The sequence below is a fragment of the Ochlerotatus camptorhynchus genome, unplaced genomic scaffold (genome assembly GCF_037179485.1).
Source record: "Ochlerotatus camptorhynchus isolate MF236.1 unplaced genomic scaffold, CSIRO-AGI_Acam_v1.1 ptg000526l, whole genome shotgun sequence".
Lineage (NCBI taxonomy): Eukaryota > Metazoa > Arthropoda > Insecta > Diptera > Culicidae > Ochlerotatus > Ochlerotatus camptorhynchus.
The window spans coordinates 634,115-650,060 of record NW_027041010.1 but is presented as its reverse complement, the minus strand read 5'-3'; the positions used below and the strand labels follow the sequence as shown (position 1 = coordinate 650,060).

The following is a 15,946-nucleotide window of genomic DNA, read 5'->3' as shown; positions in this document are numbered from 1 at the left end:
GACTTTATTGGAAGAACCTGTATGAAGTTAGATTTAAGCGTAAAACGCTCGATTTTCAACTTTTCACCTATTGCACGAAGCTTAGAAAAAAAAAATAGCGGAATATTAATAATCTTTTTTATGACTAAAAATGAGCAAAATCCTAAGAAGTTTAGTTCATTGTATTTAAGGATAAAGGGTGTCCCACATCAAATTGCATCACGAAAAAAAGCGCTGTAGAAAACTACCTTGTTGACCGATCCTTTTCAAACTTTCAGACAATAAATTCATCTTCAATACCATAACCGTACACTCGCACCTTACGCTTAACTACACTCATTAGGTTCTGTACAACATCTGGCTACAGCTTCTTCTGTACGGAAACCCACTTTTTCTTCATGTCTTCCTCAGATTTGACCTCCTTGGGATGATTCCGTAGTGCCTGTTTCATAATAGCCCAGTATTTTAAGATGGGCCTGAGTTCTGGTGCGTTGGAGGGTGGTTCATATCCTTGGGTACGAAAGTGAATAGTGGCACGAAGCTAGATCCGGCCAGACGATCGAAGGGGTCCTCGTGTTGCTTCAACAGAGGAAGCAGACGCTTCTGTAGACACTCCTTGAGGTAGATCTCCCCGTCTACAGTCCCGCTTTTACGAAATACAATTTGGAGAATGGTAAATATTTTGGTAACACATCTTTGAATTCCACAAAATGTTGTTTGGCTTATAGAACTTCAAGATCTAAACTTCAGGAATATTTGAAGAACTTTTAATGCTGTGTTTCTCCTGCTCAAGTATCTTGTATTAATATTTGCTTGTTCCGACATACCAAAACAACATTTAGGCTCGTTTTTTTGCAGTGAGTCTTTTCTATTTTATTAATTCCATGAGATTTTGGAGATCTAGGCCATCATCAAAGGAGACTAATTGTAGAGCAATTCTGCAGGCAAAATATAACATTATCTCTATAGGGTTATTTTTGAACGCCTTATTTTTGTAAGAGGTAGAGTTTTTTTTTAAGTAACCGGGAAAAACCGTGAATTGAAAAATGGGATTTGAATGGACATCCTGCTATGCCGTTACTTTGAAATATGGAAAAGCTTCCAAAGGCATCCAATCCATTAAAAACGAGCGTAAGGGGATCTTTGAAGAAATTAAATCAAAAGCAATGCAAGACCGACACTGATTCCGTCTTTCCCGAACATTTGAATACTGCCCGATAAAAGCATGTTTTTTATTGATAATTAAAACACAGACAAACAGACATAACACTCATAAGTTGTTCATCGAACAAGCATCTAATGGTCAATTTGAAAGTGTCTCAGTTGGTAGTACTGCCACGTGTTGCACGCATAGTAAATTCCCTTGCTTTCTAATCTGATCTTATCTAATCTAACACCAACACAGCCAGTTCTTAAAAGCATCTCGGAAAATGATATTCATATACGTACATCATTTTTCTTGTCTTTTTGATATATGTTTCACATCGAAGATGCGTCACACATATCAAAACGGCCAGGCCTACTGTGCAGCATTTAAGGGGCAAGATGATTCAGAAAACATCGGGCCTGTTTAAATCGAAGATTTAAACACGATGCTTCAGAATCCAATAAATGGATGAAACGTGGACATCTCGTATCGTACGTTCCGATTTTGGTAATTATATGATTGGTTGGTCGTTGGAAACATCAAAGCTAGAAAGGTTAAGTGATGCTTCATTGTCTTCTGACGGTGGGGCATGAGCACTTGCCCTAGCCTTTTATGACTTATGGCTATAGCGCCATTACTCACTTTCTGAAAAGAGAAGAGGGAAAGGAAAAAGAGAAAGACAAAGGGAAAAAGATTATGTGAAATATATGAACGTTAACAATATTTTTGATTTGAAATATACAATATAGAAATGCAGAAATGGTCCCTACCCGAGTCTTGTCACTATTATCAAATCATAAAAAGTAACAAGGACTAAAATGTGATCCTTTAATCCAACTTTGAAAATCCTGATTCCCTAGTTTGAAGTTGTCACGACTAGGGTTCGGTGGTAAATCTTATACCAGTAACGCACCACGAAAAGGTGATCTTCCAACGTTACTGGTTTGAAGAGATAAAAATTTACAAAATGGAACGAACTCACCAAGTTTAGCCAATTGAACCTGAAGGCTGTCTGACATGTGTTGGTGTAGAAGTCCAAATTGTAGACGAAGCTTGACGAAGATCAACATGAACTAGTCCGGTTTATGGTAGTTGCGCAAAATGTCTTCCTTCGATTTGAGATTAACATAGTAAATTCCATTGCTTTTGACGTTTACACACTATCGCCATCTGTTCAGCGTACAACCCACCACAGTATACTCTTCAGTTTTAGTGTCGATGCTTTACAATGAGAAATATTCAATGTGTTATGTCTGTTTTTCTGTGATTAAAACATATTTTTTTTATTTTTATTTTTTTTTGTAAACTCGCGATCATCAATTACTCTTCTGATAAAATATGAGTATAAAGCATGACCTGCACAAAATTTGTAATCAATGCATATACATCAGTAAATTTTCCAAAATTTACTAGATTGTATGCGTGGTATACCTTTTCACCATCATTTTCTCAATAACATTCCACCTCAGAACGTCAAAATCTTATATGGTCACGTACTTGTCTATAGGCAAATTCAATAGAAACTAAGCGATCGTTTCAGCCTCTGGTGGTGAATAGAGAAACCCTCAAAAGATTAAGAGTGCTGCAATTTTTTCCTTGAAGCATTGCCAAATCAAAATTGGTCCGCAAGAGAATGATGATTTTTATAATTTTTCACGGTGCAATCTGAAAATGAATTTATCTTGCGAACAAATTATTTTAATAAAATCTGGTTATTGCTACGTTAGCGAAAAACTCAATGACTGCTCAATAGTTGAATCCAATAGGCCCTTTTGATCCACCATCAATGTAGAGTGCGCAACGCAATTTTGAGAGGAAATGTCATCTAATCCGGGCTGCCCCCGCTCCGACCCTCGAGGTGTTACCCTGGTCGATATTGTCGAGAAGGAAGACATGGTGATCCTGAATGACGGTATGCCAACGTACTTTAACGGGCGGCATACTTCTGCCATCGACGTCTCTGCTGTCAGCCGCTGCTTTGCCGGAAAAACTCAGTGGAGCGCGAACACGGATCTCTATGGTAGTGACCACTACCCCATCAAAGTTCAACTTTCGACCGCCATCTTCCCGATGACAACATGGAGGCCCCGCTGGCGCTATGAACAAGCGGACTGCGATAGCTATGGTGAAGCCTTTCAGACCTTGTTACTACAGCGTAATCCGAACAACATTGAAGACTTTTCAGAAGTGGTATACGAAGCAGCAACAGCAACCATCTCAAAGACCAGCAGCGTTCCGGCGAAAAGCGCTACGCTGGTGGAATGAAGATACGAGGAAAGCCGTTAAAGCCCGGTGTAAAGCACTTCGCCGTGTAAAGCGCCTTCCTATCGGACATCCCGACCGCGAGGACGCTCTCCGTCACTACCATGAGTCGCACAATCAATGCCGGCAATGACACCGCTCCACGTATAGATTAACGGTGAAGCTGTTTCTGACCCTGCAATTGTAGCGGACGAACTCGGCTCGTACTTTGCCGATCTCGCAGCCATCGAGAAGTACAAAGACGAATTCAACCGGAAAGCTAAGCCTTCGACGTCATCCATTGCAAGTTTTTCTTTCTGACGCTGAAAACTCGGACATCAACCAGGCAATCTCCTGGCAGGAATTGCAGCATGCCCTCCGCTGCAGCAACGGAAAGTCGGCGGGTCCCGACAAAATCGGGTACCCTCTACTCAAGAGGTTACCAACGCCAGGCCAGCTATGGATGCTGGAGCTTTTCAACAAGCTCTGGCTCAAAAACTCGTATAAAGCGTCGTGGAAAGAGAGTTTAGTCATTCCCATCCCAAAAGCCAATGAAACAACCCGTGAAGCTAGCAAGTTCCGGCCAATAGCCTTGACATGCTGTATGGCCAAGGTCCTGGAGCGAATGGTCAACAGGAGGCTAAAGCATTTCCTTGAAGCCGAAAACCTACTAGACCATCGACAGCACGCCTTCCGTCAAGGGTACGGAACGTCAACTTATTTTGCAACATTAGGGGAGGTCCTCAATAGTGCCAACGATAGCGGTCTCCACACCGAGATCGTCGCGTTGGATATATTGAAGGCCTTCAACAGGACGTGGACGCTCCTCGTCTTAGAGCAGCTTGTCAACTGGGGGCTGTGTGGACCCATGGTCCACTCCATCAAAAATTTCCTGACCGATCGCTCTTTCAGAGTCGCAGTTGGCAACACGAGGTCCCAGCTTTTCAGAGAAGAGACGGGCGTCCCACAAGGTTCAGTTATCGCTGTTACCCTCTTCCTTTTGGCCATGAACGGAGTTTTCGGAGGACTGCCGAAAAATGTTTACATTTTCGTGTATGCAGACGATGTACTTATCGTAACTACCGGCCCAACAGCAGCACGTAACAGGATCAAGGCCCAGGCAGCAGTCTCCGCTATAGCCAGGTGGGCCAGCGCGGTAGGTTTCCAGCTTTCGGACACCAAAAGCGTCAGGTGCCACGTGTGTCCATCCCGGCACCGTGTCAGCGGGCCACCTATTAAAGTTCGAAGCCAGCCCATACCACTGAAGAAGACGGTCCGTATTCTGGGGGTACTTGTTGACCGGTCCCTCAACTTCGAGCAGCACTTTAAGGCGATCAAGAACGACTGCCGCAGTAGGATCAACTTGATCCGCACTATCTCTCGCCCCCACCGGTCTAACAATCGCGACACTCGTTTCCGGGTTGCAACAGCCGTCATCGATAGTCGCCTACTGTACGGTCTTGACCGCAATGACCTCCGTTGCCTTTACCGCAATGACCTCCGGAAATGATAGGATCTTTCTCCTCGATGAGGAGAACAGACTCCTCCGCATGACTGCCAATGCGGAGCTCCCCCTAGTGGCCAAGGTCCACTGGTACGGAGACAAAAGTTGGCGCATACCTCCACCAAAAATCGAGAGTCGGATAAAAAGCAGGTTCAAGGCTGGAGATAACTCTAAAAATGATTTTTTAAATGTTTTTTTTTGTTAATTACATGGGAAGCATACGAGCATTGACCAAAAAAATTTTACAAATTAAACACTGGTTGAAAAGTGGAACTGTTAAATGTCAAATTTGGTCTTAAAAATGTTACACACTTAATTATTATTTTTGTTAAAAATGAGTAAAAACAGACCGAAAATTATCATTACATATAGAAACCGTATCTACCCAACTGGACTAAAAAGTTTTCAATGTTTTCACGATAACCTTTTGATATTTTCAATACATAATAACCAACGGAAAAAGAAAGCCCACTACCAAAAGGAAATTACCTGTTCGAGTGCCATTTTACAATTTCTACCCACTAAACTTAGGTAAAACTATTATTGATGTTACCTACTTGCATTTTAAAGACGAGGACAATATTTTCAAATCATGAGTTTGTTTTCGGCTTTAACGCTAACAACGTGTGTGTGCTAACAACAATATTGTGCAGTAGTTTAATCGAAAATCTGAAAACAATTGTTTGTGATAATATGGATCATAGGAGCATCGTGTTACTTTTTGATCCAAAAGAATCTCAAGTAGTCAATGCAACAAAAGCATTTGAATATATCAAGAAAAAATATAATATTGATCTTGCCAAAGAAGAACAACTTCTTAAGAAGTTGAAGTACGTAGCATTTTTACAATGCGTGGCAAAAGGCTCACCGCCTACAAGAGCGCTTTGAGAAATACAATAAGGATTGGCTCGATAGTCATTTGTAACTTGCAGAGTACATCGCAGAAACACCTTCAACGTCAACTGGCCATGATGGACGCGGACGTCCACAAAAACATGATGATGATTTTGGTCTTGATGAAAATGTAGAAAATGAGTAGAATTGCTTGTGAATCTAATTTAGTTTTAAGAGAAAGTTATTAAATAAATTTTATTATGACAATTAGTCAAAGAAAATTATGTTTTATTTTGTAGTATATTCATCCCTGCAGTATAAAAAATGTAGTTCAACTTAGTTAACGATGTTGATATGTGTTCAGTATAAATAATGGAAAAATAGTAAAAAAAATAATCCTTTCGACTAGTTTTAATGATTTATTTCTCGCCTTGAGTATCATAACGGCATAACTGCATTGATCGATTTGTCTTCATCGATTTTCTCTTTTGTTAATAACTTGACCAAATCGAAGCCGATCGACGTGATTTTTTTACTGACGGAAAAGGATCATAACCAGTGCTGCAAAATTTCGACACTAAAAACTGATAATAACAAAACAACCCTGGTCACTCATTTCAGCAGAGAGTCACCATCAGTAGCAATCAATATCAATTGTCAGTGATATTACTATCAGTGACGACGATGTGCAGTTTTTTTTCAATTGCTGAATTACTATCGAAATCAAATTAATTTAGCAAAACAGTTACATAGAACCATCAAAGTGAATACGAATCATCATCATTATCAGCCTGGAGAACAATAATGTGACACAGAATGCGCAAATTCACAGTTTTTTCACCAAGGGAATCTTTATCACTGACATAGAAAAGAGTGAGATTTTAACAAAGGAAATTTTGATTTTCAGTTCTATCAGTGTTGCTGCTGAAATGAATTTTGTCTATATCCACTGAAGTTTTCTCAATGAAAATGACAAATCGCAGCACTGATCATAACATCTTACCACAGTCCAAAAATTGCGTCGATCGGTTTCGGTTTGGCCAAGTTATTAACGAAAGAGAAAATCGATCAATGCAGATACGCCCTTATGATGCTAAAGGCGAGATTTGGACGGAAAAAATATTTTCAGTAGAGGGGAGGTTCGATAGACAAATAATTCTTCATCAAAATACCTGATTGGTAAAACAATACTCTTATATCACATATATAAAAAAATGGGGGAGGGGTCAGGTCTTGGCTAGGAGGGGGGGGGGTTCCACCTCTACCTTTCCTATTTAATCTTATGCACAGCAACCTTATTCTAGTTTTGATTTGCATTTGAACTGTCCCTAAAATTAAAAACAAACTTTCAAGTTTATTGTTCAGGAATAAGTAGCTCATTACTGGGTTTAATACTAATTACACCTTCCGGATGCGATGAAAATACATAAATATGACTAATTTTATGCTTAACTTACTATAATACCATCAAAAAGTGCGGAAAAACCAATAAAATATTTTTGGCCACCACTTTGTATGGAGCCGCCCCATAGTGCAATGCTCGGTTTTCTCCGCCGAAGCTGCGGCCATCTTTGTTGCCGTTACAACACCCTCGGACCGGCCCATACTGGTGCTATCCGATTCGTACAGTGTGACACAAGCCCTTACATCGGAGACCATGACTCACCCCTGGATACAGGGTATTGTGGAGGCCACACCTTCGAACACGGTGTTTTCCTGGATCCCTGGGCACTGCAGTATCCCAGGAAACAGCGAAGCCGACAGCCTGGCAGGGTCTGGACTAGCTGGACCGACGAAGTGCCACTACAGGACATAAAGCGATGGATAGTCAGCAAAATGTGTGAAGCCTGGGAAGCAGAGTGGTACCAATCCCAATCCCTCTTCATCCGAAGAATCAAAGGAACGACGAGCAAGTGGACGGTTATGTCGAAACTACGGGACCAGAAGGTGGTCTCTCGTCTTAGGACAGGCCATACAAGGATCTCACATAGTTTTGGTGGGACGCAGTTCCACAGAATGTGCTACGTTTGCGGAACCACAGCATCGGTGGAACACATCCTATGCCTGTGTCCGCAATACCAACAACTACGGGAGCAGTACGCACTTCCCAACAGCATTAGGGACATACTGGGCGACGAACCTTCCACTTTAGCGACAGTTATTTATTTCCTCAAGGACGCTGGGTTATACAACAACATTTAGGTCCTTTTAACTTTCTTTTGGCTGACGGTACATCTCTACCGGACGGGGGATTAGCCCTCCTACGGTGGAGCTCCGATCTCTTTCAAAACCCTACCTAACTTTGATGTACCAGATTGTTTTTTTTTTCTCGTTGTCTGTATTGTTAGTCTTTTTACTGGAATCTGTTTTAATTGTTGTGAATTGTAAGCCAACTCCGTAATAAAATTTGCTGGCAGATCCCCCCTCTGGGGCCTCCCATTTTATAGAGATGAACTAGCCAACGGCTAAAAATCTCTCTAATAAAGTTTAAAAAAAATCTAATCCGTTTGTTTACATCATGAAGGCGATTTTCAACACTCATATTTTATTGCATATATTGCAAATTTCCATCGAGACTGGTCTAATTTCTTGCACATCTTGCAAATGTGCATCCATATTTTATGATTATCTAAAGATCTGAACTGATTAACAGCTCAATTAAGCACACATAAAAAATCCAGAAGATCATAACCGCTGGGACAATTTAATAAAAAAAATTTCTCATAGAAAAAAGGTAGAGCGCTACTTCGTCGTAATCGCCCATTTTCGTTCTATTGATCAGTAAAGCTCAATAATATAAATGATTTCACCGTGCACAAATCAACAATAGGTTTGTTCCGATGCGTTAGTTCATTAACTACAACATAAATCCTATTAGAGCGCAATGTATGCATATTTACGCTCATTGTTCTCAAAACAAAAGAAGTGCTCCTAGCGAAACCCCTTTTTCTACGTGTATGCGTAGGACGAAGAAAATCTAATGGCGTTTCAATGCGTTAGGACGGAATTGAAACTCGTAGAACGAATTTAGAATCAAGAAGCAGTATTAGATTTTAAACAATATCTCAACAATTTGTGACTCTTTATCAAATCCAACGGTACGTATGGAAAGGTGGATAAATTTAGAAGTCATCTCTATCAGAAATATTTCATTTTTTGTTCAAGTCCGTTCAAACAAGAGAGGTGAAGCGCGGGTTGTGCTTAGTAGGACGGAAATTAGATCAAAAGCCCTATATGGAAGCACCAGCCGGATCATTGCAAAATCAATACATAAAACAAAATATTCTAGGTGGATGACGATTTCAAGCACCCTGCAGTAGATAAATTAATCAGGAAAGATAAACATATTTTTCTCTGTCTATGCTTCACGGTGAAAATTCCGCCCTTATAGATAGGGGGGGCAGCAATGATTGGATACACTTTTTTTTTCGTTATCAATGAGGCACCCTAATAGAGCAACCAGCAGTATTTTAATGTCTTGTTGAAATACTTTCTACTGTGAACATATCTCATCGGAACCATTTTAGGATTTCTAGAAATCGAAATTTTTTCTATTGAAACCCACTCAATGAGCAGCGAAAACAAATATTATGTTTATACAACAAATGCCTCTGTTTACAATTTCCCATAAATGTTTATCAGAACGAGTAGCCCTCCATTATTCGAGAATCCAGCGAGCCACGAAATTTAAGCCGTATAAATATTTCCCCCTTCCGTTCGTTCCGGGTGTACATAAGTACAGCATATCCCTTTCCACAGCGGTGGGCAGACAGACGGCGAGGAAGACACGGATGGAGAGCAACTCCAGACTTCGAAAGAAACCATTTTCATTTCATTTCCGCTGTGTTTAATCATTCTCATGTGCCCATTTATTCGGCATGCCCACATCACAGCCATCATTGCAATTCTCATCAGAGGCGGCATCATCATCACAATCATCAGCACACGATAATAATCGACCGACAGGGGCAAAGATCCGAAAAATGTTCCTTCTGCTAGTGTTCTGTCTTCCGAGAAATTGTGTATCGCCTTCCTTCCATCCACTCGAACCTACCACCGCCCCCCCCCGGCCCCATCGTCATCCCACTTTATGACCCAGACGATTTCTTGACTTTCTGATTTTGTCATATACGACAATGAACCGAAAAAGCGTAACTTCAAAAGATTGCGAAAAATGAAATTCTCTACCAACAATTGAAAAGGGCCTATCAGCGTTTGAAAACAAAACTGTGTAAGACCTTTCCTTGCAGAGCGTTGGCCGCCCATGGAAACCAACAGTATAATCGGGTAGGGGATACTATCGGTTTGTTTTCAAACGCTGATAGGCCCTTTTAAACTGTTGGTCGACAATTCTCCTCTCATCTCGTGCGTGCCAAATTGTGTTGTCTTTGACCACAGCAGCACTCATCTGGTTCGGTTCGGTTGGTTACGCTCTCCGTTTCCTTGTGACTAGCTACCATCATGATGGTTTTTCTGGTGCTACTCTTTCATGTGATTCCCGACCGGCTGCAAAAACATGAACTTTCCCGAATCAAGCCCAAACGAGAGCCGTCATTTGAACGGACCCTAGTCAAAGAGCTGCTTCTCGGAAATTTGCTTCAATCTCAATTTAGTTTAAAGATTAAAGAGCTGACCACAACGGAGGACTTCTAATCTTGTGTTGATGTTAGGAGGAAAAATTAAACGGCTTTAACTGTGACTCAGCATGCAGGTTTTAATCATTTCACACAACAAACATCAATTTGTGAGTCCTTCGCGGTTCACATTTCTTAATTTCAAAACGTCTCATAACTTTTCCACTTCAAATATTCATTTCCCAATCTAGTGAAAAGCAGGTATTTTTTTAACGATACCTTTTTCGACTCTACACTTGCTTCGCAGTTCCCTGTTCACACCGCACGTGCACACATACACACAAGAACATAGCAGTGGCAGCTCTATGTTTACGATCTTTCCCGGAAGAAGGTATAGGCCTGCCATTCGTTGCATCATATTTCCCGGAAAATTACGAGCACCATTTCTTGCAAAACAATAATTGGAACGGTGTCGGCAATGATGGTGTGATATTTCGCGCTTTGCTTGCTTTTCAGCTGATGCCGATTGTTCCCCTATTGCTGGTTGTGCGCGAGGATATATGTTCCTGCTGTTTGTAGCAGGGAGTACCAATCGGGTACTTACTTTAATGATGTTTTGTTGATTCGAGTGTTGAATTTCAGCGAACAGGATGTTTTTTTATCGCATATGTGCCTTTTCTGTTATGAAAATATAAGTGCCTTCACGTGCTCTGTCATAGGTAAATGGGATTTTCTCACGGTTTTCCAAGAAGTGTAGTCACTGTGCTTTTATTCGAAGGATAAAATTATCAGACAAAGCTAGGATTTTGACCTTATGTCTTTGAATACTTTGCCTTTTTCTCATTATTTTACTAAGAGCAATTGCAGAGTTGCAGAACGCTTTTGTTAGACACAAACTACACAGGAATCCATCGCATAGTGCCGTGGGTGGTGCGGTCCATGAATGTGAATACGGTCAACCATGAACTTGTTGCCTACAGAAAACCAACTCAATTGGTTGGAAGACAGCCGAAAAATTGTTGTGGATGGACGGCACAACCCATTCGGAGCGATCCTGTAATAGAAATGTATTCTGGAAAGTGCTGATAACTGCCATGTTCTTTTTTTTTTAATAACTACTTCATTGCTACTGCATAATTTAGCACTTGTTTTTTCAATCTGTTTATTTGTAAGGCTCATATGTCTAGAAAGACTTAACGGAGCCAAGTATCATAAAAACTACAAGGGACACCCCTATGGGGTTGTACGCAATGGTGACGTACGACTACGTGGTCTTATATCATAAATGTTGTTTGTTAACTGTAGCATCATAATTGGGGCCTCCCTTAGCTCAGTCGGTAAAGGCACAGCTACAAAGCAAGACCATGTTGGACCATGTTACCAATGCCAAAATAGTACAAGCATCGAAAGCTCTCAATTAATAACTGTGGAAGTGTATCTATAAGCAAATATGCGACATGCAATAAGCTTGAAACGATAAGCATCATAATTGGACTTTTAGGCATCCCTAGAAAATAGTGTAATTTCATGTTTTTTTATGGTCCTTTCAAAATGTTGAACAGCAGAGTTGCAAATAGCAAGTGTAACCCAAGAGCCAAAAGCGGTGCTATGCTAGTTTTCATTGCTATGACGACGACTGAATCAAGGGGCTTAGAAGTAGAGGGGTTAAAGTCATTTCTCTTCATCGATTTCCTCTTTTGATGACCATGGCCTCACTAGCCTATTTCGCACTATTTATGTTATGCTCTTCTATCATCCAGAACAACAAACGTATCAATGTATGTGTTTACCGTCGAGCTATTAACGAAATGGAAAGTCGATGAAGATAATCGATCAAAATCGCTTGCACCCCTGCTTCCAAGATTGGTTACAAGATTACAACTCTGGAAAGCATTTTGTGTGGTCTTTGGGGGCGTGTGGATCTGAATATGGCGATGAGTGTGCAAAATGCTACGCAATTGCATCCTCCTTATTCGCACATACCCGAAGATCGGAGGCGAATGCCACTTCGACTTGTTTCGATTACTTTCGACTCTATGATGACTGTGTTGGGGAAGCAGCAATGCTACATCGACATGTCTAGAAACGATTATCTGATGACTGTGTTGGGGAAGCAGCATATGCATGTACGTACTTGGTGGATTTGTCAGTTATTTCGACAATGCTTGACATTAGGCACTTTTTAAATATTTTTTTATTGAGACAATTGATGCGTAGAAATATTTCTGATCGATTGATGATAAAATTATTGAAATCGGTCCAGGGATAGCGGAGTTATTAACGTTCAAAATCTTTCATAATTTCGTTACATGTTTCATTTTCGGTTTTCACAAAATGTACCCCCATAAAGAAATCACAGACGTAGTCCTACGTAAAAAAGAAAACAATTCAAATATGGTTGTCTCGTTCATTTTGCTGCGCTAGGTACAAAGCATCCACTTTCTGCTTGTATTCCTCGATCAAAGCACGTTTCTGCTGTTTGTCTTCAATCGACTCAAACGACGGGATCTTGTATGGTCACTGCGTGTAGGGACAAATGTAAGTCACGGTGGTCAGGCTGCAATCACTATCACTATCGTTCGTGTTAACTTTTTTCGTATGGTTGATTGTTGTTTCCGATTCGACGGACCTTTGTTGCTTGTTCATCACTGCTCTAATGTTTATGTGTAGATCTGCATCAGTCGCCGGTTTAGGAAAAGAAGGCTACTGCTTATCTTTAGCTGCCACATTATCCATATCCGACGGGAGATCGTGAATCCGTACGTCAACAGCACTGCTCTCGACGTAGATGGGTCATGAAAACTTTTTTCCCTCACTTTCAATACAATGCTTCAAATGATGAGCTGAATCAATGTTGTCGGCCGCGTCCTTGTGTCGCATACACAGGTACACAACGTTCTTTACGTTGTGAGGCTGGATACTTGTCACAAGCGACATATCGAGCTGCAGCTCATTGTCCAAGAATGTTTTTATGACCGAAATACACGGTTGCTTGGGAAGGATCGATGTGTCTAATACGACACAGTTTTCTCGTAACACTTTCATGGTAAAGTAAAAAGCACACGCTCACACGTAGCACAAAAGAATCTCGAATATAGTGATCGGTTCGAGAGATGGATAGCTCCTCCAATTTAGCACTTTAATGTTTTTTAAAAATGAAGAGAATACCGTATACGAATAAATTAAACAATAGCTCGATTAATACTCCGAACACGATGCCTCTGGTAAAATGTATGATCAGGGTTGCTTCCACTCACTTTGCTATAAAAAATCGTTTTTCGGAATTATGAATTAATTAGTAGTTGCAAGTTACAAGAAGAGGTCGTGACGTACGCTACATGTCCCTAACCTCGGTCTAATATGAAGACTTGAATTACATTTTATGTCATATCTTATTTGATATTTGAGCTGCAAACGATATTTCACCGGCAACATGCAAGTTAAAATATTCTTATTATTTGGATATTAATTAAGCACGACCGAAAAGTATAAAACTCACTGTTTTAACATAAAAACTCTCCAGGTACGTGGATGTATTGTCGGTCTACTGTTCTAAAATTGGGTCTATAAATGGATGCAATTTCGGCCTATCGAAGATGACCCTCGATCTACAAAGGCCTCGCATGTGAAATCGCTATTCTTTTTCACTCCCTAGCATTCATAAAGCCATAAGATTCAAAGTAAATTTGGACGCATTCAAGTGATCATAACTCAAGAATTAAACAACATAAACGGTTGATCAAAACGTCAAACGAAAGGGTTTTAATTCAGCTTTCAAACGATGTTTAACAAGTCATTACATTTCACCGTTTCGAACGAACTGCCGCACTTTACTTGTGTTCGATGCCATCATAATCTGCACAGTCGCTGGTGACACTGTACCGGTGAACTTATTCCACTTTAAACGCATTTGTTGTGCATTTGTCACTTCGTTACCGCATCCTCGAAGTTTTCGTTTGACAATTGCCCAATATTTTCCGATCGGTCTGAACTCAGGGCAATTCGGAGGAATAATCTCTTTGGCGACGAAATTAACATTGTTTGCAGCATACCATTCTAATACCTCCTTAGAGTAGTGACAGCTTGTTAGATCCGGCCAAAACATAACGTTGGTCTTGTGTTGCCGAATGAAGGGTAAAATCTGCTTTTTCAGACACTCTTTAATGTAACCCTTCGACGTCATTATGTGAGATGTGATGAAAACCTTGGCCACAACTGCAGATTCCTTGCCAAATCATTAGTTTCCGAGCAAACTTATCAGCAAAAACAAATTTATACCTGGAAGGGACATCCCCACGACCAGTTGACAGGTAAAATTTTCGTCCGGGGATTTGTTTATAATCCATTTTGACATACGTTTCGTCATCCATTAAAATACAGCCATCAAATCGTCGTCGTCGAATAGTTGTGATGTCTTCGGAGCACTTATTGCTTGCATCATAAGAAATAAGTGCACCGAAGACACCAAGACGATTAGACGAAAGCTCGCACTTTAATCACACTTTTTAATAAGTGAAAACGCGCTTATCAGTCCAGTTTGGTGTGAAATGCGCAATATGACGCTCCATTTATGTGCATCATAGTAACGGAAATTTACACTACTTTGTTTTAGCTGTGCAGGATCGATCACTACAATTACGTCACTATTTTCGTTTCCGATATTTACAAATACAGCAACATTTGAAGGTTTGTGCTACCTCCCTCCTTGTGCCCATTGCTCCTTACCGTCACGTCAACATTTAGTTGAAGATTATAAAGAAAAGAATTTCTCAGGGTACCAACGTAAACAAGAGTCTTAAAATAAAAATCACAAGATCGATCTACCAAAGATCGATTCTTTGGTACCGATTTAATCAGTGGATCGATTCTAGAGCCCAATATAAGCCCAATAACCCAAATTTAAGTAAAGTGCATAAAGTAGCTTCAATTCAGTAGCACCAAGAAATTACTTACTCTTAAGTATATTCTACCCAAAATTAAGTTTAATTAACGTAAATTTGAGAATATGCAATTTACCCAAAAGTAACTTATTGGGCTGAACTATATCGTTGGGTCGAATCTCTCGTTCCTTTTTCGACAACAATAAAGAGGCTGAACTCAATATTAAGTAAAAAGAACTCAAATTTTGGTTAGTATTTTTTCTCCGTGTAAGCCACGATGCTGTTAGAATCAAAATAAAAGCAAATAGATCATCTCACGACCACACATATAACGAACTGCCAAATTAAGTCTAGAACAACATGTGAAAAGGGCCTATATTTCAAAAGTAAACAATGGATTTAAACGTCGATTTCTCGCGGATTAAGGCTCATTCAGGAAAACCAACAGCAGCAAATTGTGTAGTTGGTTTGCGTGGATGTGTTGTGATTCATGAGCAATCGACGGTTTAAGCCATTTTTTACATTCGGTACATAGAACATTATCACATGTTGCTCTAGAAGTAATAGTCCTAAGGGCCTAATCCAGCCCAGTGGCAGGCGCGTAGGCAACATGTTATACAGTGACAGCGGGCCCATTACATCAAAATAAACGATTTGAGCCCGGGACATGCTGCCTACTGTCAAACGCTGCTGTTGGTATAGGCCTTGTCACTGGCCTGGCCTAATCGGAATTTTGATGCACTGGTTTTTCACTCACAATCACAAAAACGTTGGTCACTCATAGATT

The 15,946-nt window shown here is 40.4% G+C and overlaps 1 pseudogene; it reads right to left on the bottom strand.

Moving 5' to 3' along the window:
* Positions 1-444: 444 nt before the first annotated feature.
* Positions 445-15,946, bottom strand: part of LOC135712970 (uncharacterized) — a 168,476-nt pseudogene continuing 152,974 nt past the window's right edge.